The sequence below is a fragment of the Egretta garzetta genome, unplaced genomic scaffold (assembly GCF_000687185.1).
Source record: "Egretta garzetta isolate BGI_Z169 unplaced genomic scaffold, ASM68718v1 scaffold471, whole genome shotgun sequence".
NCBI classification, from domain to species: domain Eukaryota; kingdom Metazoa; phylum Chordata; class Aves; order Pelecaniformes; family Ardeidae; genus Egretta; species Egretta garzetta.
Genome location: NW_009258629.1, coordinates 2,039,218 through 2,053,465, shown reverse-complemented (window position 1 = coordinate 2,053,465; position 14,248 = coordinate 2,039,218).

The window sequence follows — 14,248 nt, the reverse complement described above, 5'->3', positions numbered from 1 at the left end:
ATGGAGCATACTGACCTTTTGTAGCAAATTTGTACAAGCATGAAGGCAAAGCACTGAGAACTAAGCTGACTATGCACAATGTTGTTTTCCTGCTCCTGTGAAATGATTGTTTCATGTCTATGTATATACGCATATACACGTTATACAGACATAGAATACATACTACTGTATTCCTGTGGGAGAGAGCTAGATCACTTCATCAGGAGGGAAAAATTCATCTTATTAAAGACTAATTTAAATAAAACACCTGAGGGTTTTGAAAACCTCATTATAAAATGAAAAGTAAGTAGTAAACTTTGGAAAGAGGCACAAATGCTTTAAGTATTGTTTTAGGAAAATTCAATGTTCTGGAACTTCTCAGAACAATTTTGCAGTTCTGTGGATGAAATGCCCAGACAAGCTCTGAATTGTTTCCTCTTATAGAAAATTCAAAATAGCCACAAAACATTGTAAAATAGTTTCAGATCTGTACCGCTTAGACACATGAGGCTATTTGGCATAGTGGGATTTAATTTTAAGTGGAAGCTGGTAAACAGATTATTTTCTCAGTAGTGCTGTCATAGATGCATAATGAAAGCTTCTGCTGGATAAAGGGAGCAAAAAATGCATTTGACCAGCTACTGCAGATTGTTTAGCTCTAGCACTTGCTTTCAGATGGCCAGGTATTGAAAGCGTACGGGTGAAAGTGGATGAACAGAACCTTTAGATTTCATTGGATTGGTGATGGTGCACTACTGCTTTTATCTCACAGCTTAGATTTTCTATGTATGTTTACTTAATCTTTCCCTGGGGCTACACTGAGGGGGAGAGGTAGCATCCAGACTGAAAAAAATGTTTTAAATTGCATTAGTTTAAGGCAGTGAAGGCCTGGTGCCAGTAGAATATCAGAAAAAGAGGGAGGACCTTTGTGAATAGTGTCATGGCATCAGACACCTGGAGAAGTAACTGGAAAGCTGAAGGGAAACTGCTATTAACATTTTCAAGCTCTTGCTTATTAAATAAAAAAGTGGGCCTTAAAATTTTCTTGCCTCTCTACATTACACCTACTTGTGACATTTTTTTCCAGTGCAAAACTGTTAGTTTTCTTTTTCCAATAGCAATGGGTTATTCTCCAATCTGATTTTTGAGGAAAATGTAACTGCAGCTTCTGTCTATGCGAATAAGTTTTGATTGTGTTGGCAAACTTCAGTCAGAGGTTAAGTTCACTAAGACACTAACTGCGTGAAAGTTGCATTAGTAAGCAGTTAAATGAAGCTGGAGACTCTTGTCACATAGCTTACTTGTTATCGCAAATTTATTGCTTACTGTTTGCATTAGCAAAATAAAAAAAACCCAAATACATAAGTGAAAAGTCATCCTTTGAAAAAAAGAGCATTGGATCAGTCCTGTAACAGATTCTTACATTTCATGTTGTTTATGTAATGATCTCAAATATCAAGCTGTACGTTTTGAAGACAATATGCATTAGTGTATATAGTTAAAACTGGTACCCATTTTGTTAAGACTTCTTAAAACTTGCTTTACTGCAACACCAAGGGAAATCACAACATGTACTGCTTCTACTGATGACCCTGTAGTAAATCAAATTTTATTTATGCGAGCTCACACTACTGTGTTGGTAGTGTTCATCCTGTACAACACTTTGATTTGGTTTTGGAGTTGTTTCCTTTATTAATCAAGATTTTCACTTTATAAGAATACATATGTTTAAGTTGTTTGGTACACAAACACATTTTGTTATGAGTGTTTGCTTCTCGTTCACAAAGCAATTGGCCTGAAGAGAAATCAAAGAATTATAAATACCACTGAAGCTGTTCATTACGCTCAAAGTGAAAGTTAATGATGCCTGATCTCTGCTTTATGACAATCTCGTTCAGAATATTAAATGAAGAAAATCTCCTCAAGAAACTTGCATGTTGTTGTTGAGCCAGAAGCTAGTTTTAATATATTGGGGATATAATTTTGTTTGTTGCATGACTGCTAACTCCAAAATATCTTCATGAAGCTGTCCTGGCTTTAGAACTACGATCACCTTTGGATTAAGGCACCCTTCCTTCCCATCCCAAGTACCTTCATGTTTATGGTATCTAGGGGTTCACACTGGGGTAGCACTTTAGGCAATCACGGTCCTTAGCTGTCCAAACAGTACTTCTTATTGGTGTTGCTGTCCTCATAAGTACATTGGCAAAACTGATGTTGTGTGATCTTCTCAGTCTTAGTTCATTTGGGTGTATTACTGAAAGATGTAGTTAACAACCATGTAAATTAATCGTAAGACTGTGACATGCTAGCTGAGGCCTACATACACCTCCTGATGTGTGGGACTGTTGCATGACTGAACTAAGCAGCTGAAGTTGTAACATCTTAGATTGCCAAAGCTGCATCTGCTGCAAATGGAGCTGGGGTTCTCTGTGTTATGGCCATCACTTTGTCTCACACAGGTGACCAACCAGGGAACTTCTACAGTACAAAACAAATTACTTTTAAAGATTAAAGACAGCTTCTTAAGCACATATTTGAGGTATGGCAGCACAGATTTGAGACATGGCCAGCACAGAAGAGGTCCTGCACTCACTGACATGTGAGTTATACCTACTTCCATATTTAATTTTACAAAAGTTATCATAGGCTGTATTATTCCATTCTGAGCACTGTTCAAAACTGCAAGGCTATGTATGTGTGCTTGACTGGCGTGTGCCCTAAAGGGGGATTAATGCAGACTTCTGTAGTTCCAGTTATGAAAATGAAATACCCATCACAATCCTACTGGTGAAAAGCCCCATGGGCCCAGTTCATCTCTTTGTAAGAAGAATACCCTGTAAAGGTTCATGATGCTGTCTTTCAGTGTGAGAAGGCAGTCCAGCCATGCCACAGAGAGAGGCAGTGCAGATACTGAAAACACTATACCAAGATCAGTGCTGTGCTGCACCAAGGGTGATTAGTGTCTTGTGCCAGGCACAATTCTTCACAGTGACTCAAACTTCTTTAATCTTTCACAGGAAGATCATAGCAACCACTGGGTCAACAACTGATGGCCACCAAATCTTGCTGCAGCTCATGTCCTGAGATCATGTCTGCCATGTACTGCATCAAAACTTTTCATCCTGACACCTCAACATAATGGAGGAATCCTGCCTGTCTGGTTTTACTCTTTGCTAAGGAACAGTATGTTCTGTCTTCCTTGTCTGAACTATTTCAGGTTCTTTAGTTCCCCTTCCAGTTTTCTGCTTTTGAGTTGGTTTTTTTTTGTTGGGTTTTGCTGGTTTGTTTTCATTTGGTTTGGGTTTTTTGTTTGTTTGTTTTTTCAGCCAAGAATGCAGGCTGTAAAGACAAATCTGAGAGTCTGGTTCCACCTTAAAGATTACCCTGGAGGAGTCAGATGCTCTCTATAAAATCCTGCTATTTTCAAGTTTGGTTTGCAGACTTATTTCCTTGTGCCATGGAATGACAGCAAAGCAAGGCCTTAGCACAAAATGACAGTGAGAGCTCCGGTGTGCTCAACCTGCAGTTTTACACGCAATCATCAATGATGGCAATTGCAATGACAATGTCCAATTCCTTGGAGTCAGTGTTTTGAAAGCAGTGTGCAGATGTACTACTGAGGAAAGATGCGAATGTGAGTTGAAATTTCCATTACAGACTCCTTCCAAGAAGTGGCTGCGGCTGTGGGGGAGCAGAATGTCTGATTCTAACCCTTTTTCACAGGAGCCAACATCTGTAGCAAGGTTTGAGGGTAAGGGAACCCATGGGGAGTACAGCTGACCAACAGAGGGCTACATGCACAGGAGGAACATAGTGCAGCTTTGAGTTAATGTTCATTATCTTTGCATTGGTTCCCCTCCTAGTCATTGCTAGGGCTAAAGTCTTGTTTACCAGTGAGTCCTGTTCCTTCTTTATTTTGTTTTCCACAAGAAACTCACTTTACCTCAATTTTTCTGCATCTTTAACACAAGCCTTCCCAGAAAACAAGTTATATCTTCTCCAGTTCTGGCCTCTGCAATCAAGAGGCAGGAGGCTGAAAACAGTTTTACAGTTTGTTAGGTTTTAGCTGTTTTCTGTCTTCAGACTCACTTTTTTTTTTTCCTTGAGAAAATGGATTCACCAAAAAATACCCAAAATAGAAATAAAGTAACTCTGTGGTACCTGGAGACTGCTTACAGCACAAACTCATTCTTCTACCTGTTTCTTCTCATTCTTTTTGTATTTTTCTTCTTTAATCTCCCACCTTTCCTTACTGAGGATGGAGCACTGCTGGGTGAATGTACTGAGGAAGTGGCAGGGAAAGGCCGCTTGGCTTTTTCAGTGTGTGCCACTGAGATCCTTAGGGCTGCTGTACTCAGCTATGGCCTTCACTGCTTCTCACAGCCCCACTTGAATGCGTGGCATTTGTCTATGGCTACCAAACGAGAGTGAGATGAGCATCTTGCATGCGCACATTATCACTGAGGTGTGGATATGTCTTTATTCTGTGAGCAGATGTGCTCCTGGTATAGGAAGCTGCTCTCAGGATAATAGGGGGTGGAAGCCCCATCCTGTCCTCTTCACTAAACAGCCAGTCTTGGCTGAACTGTTGCACCACTCTTGAGCAAAACCAGGTAGAACATGTGATGGCAGTTCCCTACATGGTGTTTTTATTTCCTGTATCCAGGATTGTCTCCAAAATATTGAAAGACTAGCATGCTTGTTATAGATATTTACATGCCCATGCTCGGAACAGTCTGGTCCTGTTCAAGATGAATAGTCAGGGCTAGCTAGTAGTTTTATTCTGCGTGTCTGGAAGTGAGGTCACTGGCTTTTTTTTTTTGGCTACAACTGCACTCAGCAGCAGAGAGTTATAACCAAAAACATGCTATGCAAATATGTTAGAAGTAAATACTGTGCAAGTTAAAATGAGCACAATATGTGGGTCTAGAATGCAAAACTAATTTCTCTGAAAGTTATTTTCGACCCTGTTTTAAAGTCAGGATGAATGACACATTGCTGGAATAAGCACTACATCTTGCCTGCTCTGTAATTAGTTATGTAAGTTCTATGCTATGGAAACACAGTAAGATGTTTGTCTACTTGGACAGATACATGCTGCCAGTACCACCGGCCCAACTTCCACTGACTGTGTGGTTCAGACAACAATTGAGATTCACAGCGTTTGGTCTCGGCAAATATGCAACCTATCCCCCTCTATTCCTCCTCAGATTCTGGGCTCATTAACTATTTACACAAGCTTCCAAATTTGCATATAAATTCAATAGTCACTGTGGAAAATCACAGCTGAGTCACCCTGAATATATTTGTACTTGAGGACAAATGTTTTTGAAATTCCCAGCAAACTAATAGGCTAAAACTGTGTGCCGATACCGCCCAAGAAAATGAAAATGAATGCTTTGCCAGATATTACTTAAAGATGAACAAACAGGGGAAAAATGAAAGAAAAATAAATAATAGATTTTTAAGCACTTTTAATCAATTTCAAGTAGAAATTTTTAAGCAGCATCCTAGAGAAATTCTTATCTTGATACTTCCTGTGAGGTTGTCTTATTTCTTGTGTAGCCAAGCTGCAAGCAAATTAATTTGTGGTTATCTCTATCCCAGAGGCAGCTCTGGTCAAATGATTACACTCTGATTTTCCAACTGGCCCATAAAGTTTTACTTGTATGCTGTGACCCTGGAATGAGAACTGCTTCAGGTATTTAAGGTGTGCAAACACAATGCCTAGGGGGGCTTTGATCTCCTTTGTCTGTATAGCAAACAGACATGTTCTGTGAGGAGACTGAGCTGGACACAGCTGGATTGTCACTCCTGAACAGGAGCAGCAAAAAATTTTCTAATCTCATCATCTGATACCATATCACTGAAAAGGATATTGTGCTATCTACCCCTACACATCTTTCATAGGGCCAAATGGAAGTGACCTAATGGGTTTGGATTATATTTAAAAATCCTGAAAATCTAGATAGAGGGAAGGCACTAGACACACTTCCAAGTGCATTGCATGCACTGAAAAATGTAGTTCTAAGAATAAATTTCAAACAGACATTTCTTTCACCATCTAATTCCCTTTAAGTATTGTTTTGATAAAGCAAGTAACTGGAGCCCCAAATTTCTGATCTGGAAGCTTTCTTTGAGGTTAATAATTTCTACATCAAATTTCAGTCTAATGCACTTGTAACCCCTGAAAGCAGGGATATCTTTTGTATATAGCAGCAGAACTTCACTTACAGCTAAGCAATTTAAGAACATCTTTCACAGTAAGATGATACTAGTTTTTTCCTGAATGATTTTGCAAATTCAGATTTTGCTGTTGGATATAGCAGTTGAAAGGAGATTAAATAGGTGGTCTCTAAAATATTCCTGTTCTCTGACTACGCTATACTAACATTATGATGAAAGGAAAACCATAGGGGAGAAGAAAAAGGATCAAGAGTGGGAATTTTCATTTAATGACTTTTATTTTCAACTGATGGTTCTGCACTGGTGAGGAGTTCATATACTCCTCATCCACACTTCCCTCCTCGGATGAACTATGTGAATATACTGAGGAGAAAATCTTGCCCTGAAGAATTTAGCTAGGGAGACAAGATAACTGAAGTCCAGATAACTAAAGGAGTAATCTATAGTCCACTATACACAAAGGACAGAAACACAAAGATTTTGTATGGAAGTTAAATAGATGTGTTAGCATAAGACTGTGCTCAAGCTGGTAAGTCCTACTTCTCAGCAGTTTTTTAAATGCTTTTATCTTCAGAAATCATTAATAAAAGTGTAATAATGACAGTATAATACAGAGTTTGGGAAATCACCTCTGTAAGTGTTTACAAATACTGGTTAAAGCTGATACAGGTTTAATATCATTATCGTGATATTGAGTGGTCTTTCAAACTCTATTTGGGCAATGGGCTATGTTCAGGGAGCATCCAAATGAATCAGTACTAAGAGAAAGCAATGAGCTGGTTGAGTAAAGATAGCCAAGGGAGATGTGACAGGAAAGATTAATTACCTTACAGCAGTAGATACCGTGATAAACCCACACAGAAGTTAGAAGTGAACGAAGAGGGAATGATGAACCATGGAACTGAGATTTTTTGTGTCTGTGAGGGATAGAATTGCTGGAGATGAGTGGAGGAACCATAGATGTGATGGAAAACCAGGCATTAAGGCAGTGTACTATGAGAGAGCCGTCAAAAACCTAAGGCCTCTCTGGTCCTGTTGATAAAAAGCAATTGCTTGTTCACACAAAGCAATTACAGAAAACAATCACGGGCATTGCAGTAGGACACCAGTGCCTCCACAATGATAACAGCAATCCATTAAACTAATCATAGCTGATTTGGGATACACATTACCAAGGTCAGAAGAAGAATGTGGCAAGAAAGGGTGCAGGGGAAGCCTGAGCAAACATGGCACAGAAGGGTCTAAGGAAACAAGTTGTACTGATAATTAAGAAAATGAAGATAGTGTAATTCAAAAAACAAAAGCTGAAATTAGGTGGAAACTAGTACACCTTCAACAGCAACAAAAATTTCAAGTGAGGAAGTCTTGGAGAAACAAACAGAAGGCAGCCTGTGTTTAACCTAGATGATACAAGCCCTGGAGGAGACACGAGCAGAGGCAGTGAGCAGAACTTGCTGGGGGCACTATTCTGACAAAAAGTCTCCTAGGGATTAGAAATTAATATAATATAATAAATGTATATAAATATATAAAATAATAAATATAGGGGATGGTGGGTAAAGCTTTGCTTTCTGCAAGGCATAGTGCGTCGCAGTTTAATCAAGGAGGCTAATACAGATTAACTGTTTCTACTATAGATCTGCCTCGGTTTACTAAACAGCCTGGGGTATGCAAAGTGCTTACTGCAAAGGAAAGCTATAGAAATTAATGTGTGCTTATATAGTGTTTCAGACATGCTGTAAATGTGTTCTAGAGAAGCAACCTAATAAGAGGGCTCTAGAGCAGGAGCTGACAGATTCAAACCCTTGATCTAAATTTAGGCCTAGCAGAAGAAACTGTAAGCAAGAATATTCAGTGATTGTCTGAAAGAGTAACAGGATTAAGGTATCATAGGAAAAAACTCAGATTTAGGAAATACAAACACTGTGTGGTAAAAAACGATGGGTACCTTTTAGCTCTTTCAGTTTCTTCTCTTTTAGATTTGGGAAGACTGGAATAGGTGGCCTAAATAAGTCTGTGAATAAACCCACTAAACCCCTAGAAACTAACAAAGGGTAAAAGGTAAGGCCCCAAATCAATGGGTGTGCCTCCTCTTCCTTGGACTCTTGTGAGAGATGAGCTTGCGTGGTTGTTCACCCACCACGGACAGTTTGCCTTTGCAGTTAGAGATCTGCTTGGCATGTAAGTAGGCTCAAATGGGTATATATTTAAGACACAGTGCCGTAACTGTGAAAGTTACCACTTTATGGTCTCCAGCTTGTCTGCTGGGTTCCTTGTTCCTTTACCCAAGAAAAATCTTTTCTATAGCATTTTACAGATAAGGTTTTCTGCAGTAATGAAGCTAACTATCATTCGTAACTCTGCATAAGGCAGTCTAATGTGTGTTTTAGTTTTTGGGGCAGTCTTCTTACATTAGAGGAGAACAAGGAGTCTAAGAATATGGGTCTTCAAATATCAGTCAAAAATGACATGGACAAAGTTACTGTTGGTAAAAACAAGCCTGTGGATCCTGGGATCTTTAAAACAGACTATGTGAGTTAATCTTTCTAGTTGCACTGAATTTTAACTGGATTCAGACACCTTGCTCACTTGAACATCTGTGAAAAATCCCAGCCTAAATTACTCACAATTTGAATTTAATGAATCTGGCAAATTTTTGTTCTACCTTCTGCATCTCCTCACCCATCTTCTGCTACTTCTCTGTCTCTACACAGTGTGCGCTGGGGCCTTGATTCTGGACAACAAAAGTTGTGTGCTTGGGCCTGCACGTAGTCACTGGTATTGCAGGACACGAGGCGGTCTGCCTGTGTAGACTGCAACTGAGGGGGTCTGGATTTTAAATATGTTGTACTGGCATGCATGCAGAAGACTTCATTCAAAGGATGCTTGGTTGATGATCTAGGAGCAAAGCAGGCTGTGGAGCTGGGTTTCACTTTCTAAGGATGCCAGCCCTGGTGTGAGAAGACAGCATGGCCGAGATTATAGGGCAAGGCTATGCCTGACTTGGGGAGGTAGCAGTAAATCCTCTGTGCCGATGCTCGCCTGTTGCCCATTCCAGTGGAGCATGCACTCTGCCATACGCTCCAATTCAATAGCAGAGTTATTGGCTTCAAGTTCCATTCGGTAAAGGAATATAGAAAAATTCTGCTGCTTTGAGACTGAAATGTTTATGAACTGATGGTCTGCCCTTAGTTGATTGCAACACAGTTCAGTGCAGGGGTGACGCTTTGAAAGGGGTGCCAAAGAGCTCAAAGCAGCCCTGCTGAAAGGCAAATAGATCCTCAGAGGCAGCTGACAGACAATATATATTAGCAGAAAACGTAATGAATACTTTAACCTATACAATCACAAAAGAGATACGGGTAAGAGACGGAATAACAGACACTTTTTCTGGTGAAGAAAATGGAGCATAACTGAAGCAAATCAATTATGGTAGTTTTGGATTCCTCTGTTGGTTTTTGCCTCACTAAAAGGGGCCTGGTCTCTACGCTTACAGTACTCTGACAACCAGTACTGAGATTTTGTTGAATCTCTTTGTTTAAGATTCACTCAATTCATGCAAGGCATGAGAGGGGGAGAAGTAGGAAGCAGCCAGGCTCTAGGATGGGGCAGAAGCTACCCCTGAGTTCCTAAGCTGTGACACACTCAAGCTTGACTTTGGTGCCGGACAGTGTAACCAGGAGCTGGGCTTTGTGAAGGGGGTAGGGCAGGAAATGAGAGATAAACTTTAGCCACAGTTAACTCAGGTCAGGGAAATTCTCAGGACAGCTAAATAATCTGTAACCTGACCAAGTACCAAGGGATGTCTGGGAACATCAAATGTTATGAGGCATGTTTAACTTCCTAAAATGGCTGTGTTGTCCCTGCACTGCTCTAACACCTATTCCGTACGGCTGGAGTAAGCAGACAAACAGTAAGCAAGCACGAGCAACAATTAAAAGATATTAGCTATATTACCTGTATCATTGTGGAAGAAACTGTCTTTGTAGTCAAAAATGCTCAGATTTTTTTTATTTCTGATGCTTAGACTTCTGAGCTATGCTTGTCTTTTATCACAACGATAAAAAAACATATTCACCTTTGTCACGGACTGCCATTCAGGTTTGAATAGGCACTGTGCAGATGCAGAGCAGAAAGACAGATACAGCGCAGACAGGCATGTGTTTGTGTGAAATACCTGTGATTCATGTCAAAAGGGATGGTTTATTGGAAAAAAAGAACACACAAGATCCCTGCATGGCTCAGTTAAGTAGGATTCTTTTAATGAATATAATAATTACTACAGCATGAAACAAAATGTTTTTCAGTTGTAGGCAAATAAGTGTGGGGAAGAAAATTGCTTTCCTCTATCAGCTATGTAATAAAAAGTATCCTTGCAAAAACCTAAATATCCAGAGGACTCTATGGACTCCATTACTCTTTTTCTCAGAGGGGTGGGTGTAAGTGACTCAGCAATTCTCTTGTGAAAGGAAAAAAGTAGTTATGCTGAAGTTTATCTCAGACACTTGGTATCTAGTTTGTAAGCATCTGGAGATGAGTTGGTTAATCAGAAATGGTCAGAAGCATGGAAAACCTTCAGCTGAAAGGTGAATAAGGTTGTATTTCCAACCTTGTTGGAAAGTGAGGTGTGTGGACAGCAAAAGCTGTCATTGGTGCTCTCTGAAGTTATGTGCAGTCTCTTGCAAAATCAATATGCAGTCAGCCTTTGTGATCCTACCGCTTGCTTTGGCTGCAGATGGGAAAGCTCCAATGTGATAATACAGACCAAAGTGCACTTTCTGGATTGTTTGTTGTTAAGTAATGTGCTGAAAACATTGCAAGGTGAAAGATGGTATGGGACTTTCCAGAACACCACTTCTTTTTGGAGACAACTTCCATTTTATTTTGTTCATGGTTGTACCTAGAGGAACAGCTGGACTTTAAGAGGCTGCAGGCCTGAGAGCTGAATACCAACAGAAATGTATCTGATAAGTATTTACTTATATGATGCTTGTGAGTGTGATGGTACAAATCAGCGAACTAGAGGATCCCTGTGGAAGATTTGGAATGCACGTCAGTTATTTTACAGGTGTCCGATCAGGCTGCAGTCATACTGCCAGCACTGAAAAATTAGAGGGAAGGTACCTGTGTACCAGAATAGCTCTTTTCTGATGCTTTTTCAGAACCAGCTATTCTTTTGTACCAGTCTGAAGAAAAAATAATATGGAACACATGGGTAGTTCAATAGGACATATATGAAGGTCCATTTATTCTCCTAGGTTGTCTCTGCAAGTGGCCACTAGCTGCTGCAAGCAATATCTAACAACAGGGAAACTGCATGATAATTCTTATCCAGGACAGCCTTCAAGGCTCAAGTAATTTGTAGCCAAGGAATCCCTCCCTTAGCCAACAGGAGTATCATTCATATGAGAGAAGGCTACCAGACATCGTTTTTCTTCTTTGAACTTACCCGAATGCTTTCTAAACTCATGAAAGTGACTCATTTTTGTGGCCCTCTGGACCTGCTCCAACAGGTCAATGTCTTTCCTGTGCTGAGGACCCCCAAGCTGGATGCAGTACTCCAGGTGGGGCCTCATGACAGCAGAGCAGAGCAGCAGAATCACCTCCCTCATCCTGCTGGCCACACTGCTTTTAATGCAGCCCAGGAGATGGTTGGCTTTCTGGGCTGTGAGTGAACATTGCCAGGTCATGTCCAGCATTTCATCCACCAGTACCCTCAAGTCCTTCTCAGCAGGGCTTCTCTCAATCCCTTCATCCCCCAGTCTGTATGGGTACCGGGGGTTGCCCTGACCCATGTGCAGGACCTTGCACTTGGCCTTGTTGAACCTCCTGAGGTTCACACAGGCCCACTTCTCCAGCTTGTCCAGGTACCTCTGGATGGCATCCTGTCCCTCAGGTGTGTTAACCACACTGCTCAGCTCGGTGTCATTTGCAAATTTGCTGAGGCTGTACTCAATCCCACTGTCTATATCACTGATGAAGATATTCTGCAGTAGTGCTCCCTGAGGGACACCACTCATCACCAATCTCCATCTGGACATTGAGCCATTGATCACCACTCTCTGGATGCGACTAACCAACCAATTCCTTATCCACTGAGCAGTCCACCCATCAAATCCATCTCTCTCCAGGTTAGACAAGGATGTTGTGGGGGACCGTCTCAAAGGCCATTTGACATTTGATACAGATGTGTTTTGTACAGAAGGTAAGGAACAGTCATGCTCTACTCACCTTCTCCCTTCTACTCATAAGTTTATAGATTTCTGTTGCATCCTCCTGTTGACAACCCTTCCCACACCCACCACCTCTTTTCTAGGCTAAAATATCTAGTCTCCATAATCATTCCCCTGAATGATTACAAATCTAAAGCTGTTAAAGCTTTTCTAGTAGGCCTTGTTGCTCTTCGCTGCTTTATTTCCAATTTTATAGAACAGAACTGCTTTCCTGTCAAGTTTTTAGCACATAATGCATTTATAATGTGGCATGTTACTCTGTCTCTTTCTTAATAATTCTTGAGCTTTGACTTTCTCTTTTGACAGAGCATTGAGTAGGTATTTTCATGGAACATAGAATCACGAAAGATCTTGGCTTTGACTGGAAGCAAATAAAATATTTGGATGTTGAGTTGGGAAGCCTGATTCACTAACGTGAAATAGACTACAGCTCAGTAATTTTGGCCATTCTGGTAAGGGGCAGAGGAACAAGAATTGGACAAGTGAAGTCTTCTCCCCATCTCTGGTTACTGAGGGAGCCAGATGTGGGCAGGGTGATGCTCCCCCCTCTGCCTTGGTATGGCAGCAGAGCTGTATCCCTGCCAGGTGAACTTGAGGGCAGAGAGGCTCTTGGAAGCAGTCAGCTGGCACTGACTCAGCAGAAGCAGAGTGGAGTAGCTTCATCCACTGCCCACACCACCGCTGCTTGGGTGCACTTTTGAGCTACTTTATTTTGAATGCTTTCTGAGCTCCTGTGTACAGGTTGTGATGGAAGTTTCCCATGATATTCTGTTGCAAAATGCCATTTTTGCAAAACATAAATATCCAAATAATAACTGTTAAGTATTTGGAAAGCACAATATTTTGCCTGGAAGACAGAAAAACTGACCCCTTGCTGCCCACCTAGAATATTCATATCAGATTTATTTTCAGTCTACTGGAAACTAAATCTGAGCACAGAGTCTATACAGGCCATTGGGAAGGAAAAAATTATCTGCTAGACTTTGTTTCTGCTTTGGAAAAAAAGTATCATAATGCTATTTTAATTTAAATATATAAGTATTTATTTTAGTGTCTGTCTCTTTCTGTATATGTGTCTACCCCTGCTGACTCCTTACCACTGCTACTTCTGAGTATTTCCTAATTAGATTTTGAGCACTTATCATGGATCCTTTTTTTTTTTTGTCTGTTATCTTCCCCCAAAGAACTACCAATTCAGATGATCTCCCAATTATATTTTATTAAATAACATTATATCAAATGGTGTTAATGACTATGATTATTGGAGGATTTGATCTGAACATTCCCACAGGCTGTTGTATACCCATTGTTCATTTCCTCCAGTTTGCAGTGAAAGCTCTTTGCAAATGATGAGGGGCTTGCTTATCAAAGTGGCATAGGAACTGTCATGGTGAGTAGCACAAAGCTTACAAAAGCGAGAACTAAAAGATTATCATCTTTTCAGCCTGTGTATACTTGAAATAGAAAAACCTGGGTGAATATGTGTGCATCTGACCCTTGCAAGGTTCTGATCAGCTTCATTTTCTCTCTGCAGAAAGAAAAGGAATTAAAAAACTTAAACAGGGTCTTGAAGAAAACAACTGGAGTTTGGGGGTGCTAGTTGGCAGCAGGCTCAGCAGTGTGCCGTGGCAACCTGGAGGGAAAACCCTGTCCTGGGGGGCATCAGACACAGCATAAGCAGCTGGTCAAAAGAGGCCACTGTCCCGCTGTATTCAGTATTGGTGTGGCTTCACCTTGGGTACTGTGTGCAGTTCTGGGCCCCACAATTTAAGAAAGACGTTAAAGTGCTTGAATATGTCCAGAGGAGAGCAACAAAGCTGATGACCTTTTGAGAAGGCATGTCCTGT